Raw genomic sequence first — 1,818 nt, forward strand, 5'->3', positions numbered from 1 at the left:
GTGCGCCACCACACCCGGCTCGAGTTTTATGTCTTGATCCAACTGCAGCCAGGAGAGGACTGTCTCCCACGCAGCTAGGAGGAGGGTCTCAAAGGCCACCCTTACAGTGATAAACTTTCTCCAACAAGGCCACACTTCCTAGTAGTTGCTACCTCCTAATAGTTGGCCTAGTACATTCAAACCACTACATTCCACTCCCTGGCCCCATAGTCAGTTAAAACATAAGAGTCTATGGGGGCCATGCCTAGCCATAGTGTAATGCAAAATATATTTATCCAACTTCAAAAGTCCCATACTCTATATAACAGTCTCAACAATATTAAAAGTTCAAAGTCTCTTCTGAGACTCATCCAATCACTTAACTATAATCCCCTATAAAATCAAAATTAAAAAGCAGATCACATACCTCCAACATCACAGGATATATATTACTACTCCAAAATGTCATAGTGAGGAAATACTAGACTGAAGCAAGACCAAAAAAAAAGCCAGCTGGTCAAACTCCAAACTCTGCGTCTCCATGTCTGATGTCAAAGCACTCTTCAGATCTCCAACTCCTTTCATCTTTGTCGACTGCAAAAAACTACTCTGTCTTTGGCTGGTTACACTCCCTGTTAGCAGCTTTCCTCAGAAGGTATTCTCTGACATCTCAAAATCTTGGGGTCTCCAAGGCAACTTCAACTTGGCAGTTTGTGTTCCAATGTCTGGGATCCCCACATGATCTTCTGAGCTCCTCCAAAGGGCTTGGGTCACATCTCCAGCTCTGACTTCTGTAGCACTGTAGGCTCTGGTGGACTCCACTCTACTGCTGCTGCTGTGCTTGGTGATCATCCCATGGTGCTGACATCTCCAATACACTGGGGTCTTCTGCTGTAACTAGGCTTCACCAATAGCCTCTCATAGGCTCTCTTCATGGTGCCAAGCCTCAATGCCTTTGCATGACCCCTTCAGTCCTGGGCTGTCAACTGCAGCTGAGACCACCTTTCACCAATTACCTTTCATGGCCTCTCACAGTGCCAAGCCTTAGCTGCTCTTCATGACCCCTTCATGCCTTCAAAACTAGCACCACCTGGGTGACTCTTACACATTACCAAGTCTAGCTACCAGCACAAGGTACAACCTTGGCTGCCTCTGGAACACAGCTTCTTTGTGCTCTCAGAAAACACTTCCCAGAAGATTTCACCTCAGTGATGCTGGTCTCTTCTTAATCACCACTAATTCCTTAGCTCCAGCTAACCAGCATCAATTGTCCCAGTAGTCCCTTCTATTTTTCACTCTAAAGCCAGAGCCACATGGCCAAAGCTGTTGAGTTCTGCTGCTTGCTGGAGCTGAAACATTGGCCTGCTTATTCTTTTTTTTTTTTGTTTTGTTTTTTGTTGTTTTAAAAATAATTATTTATTTATTTTATGTATATGAGTACACTGTTGCTGTCATCAGACACACCAGAAGAGGGCATCAGATCCCATTATAGATGGTTGTGAACAACCATGTGGTTGCTGGGAATTGATCTCAGGACCTCTGGAAGAGCAGTTAATGCTCTTAACCGCTGAGCTATCTCTCCAGCCTGGCCCTTATTCTATTACTAGCTTTCTGTTCTTCTCATCTCTCACTTAGACTCTCTCACTATCTAAGCTGTCCTGGAACTTGCTCTGTAGACCTTGAGATCTCAATGGCTCTGTCTCCTGAATGCTGGGTAAAGGCTTGCCTGGACTTAACCTTTTCTTTACCTGGAACTTGCTGTGTACCAGGCTGACCTTGAACTCAGAGGTCTGCTTGCCTCTGTCTCCTGGCATTAAAGGTGTGCACCACCCTGCCTGG

General features: G+C 45.3%; 1 protein-coding gene across 1 annotated transcript in view; it reads left to right on the forward strand.

Annotated features, from left to right (window-relative positions):
• Kdelr1 (KDEL endoplasmic reticulum protein retention receptor 1) overlaps positions 1 to 1,818 on the forward strand; it is a 12,619-nt gene that overhangs the window by 6,845 nt on the left and 3,956 nt on the right. The gene's annotated exons all lie outside the window — the stretch shown is intronic.

This window comes from Mus caroli, chromosome 7 (assembly GCF_900094665.2).
Source record: "Mus caroli chromosome 7, CAROLI_EIJ_v1.1, whole genome shotgun sequence".
Classification (NCBI taxonomy): Eukaryota; Metazoa; Chordata; class Mammalia; order Rodentia; family Muridae; genus Mus; species Mus caroli.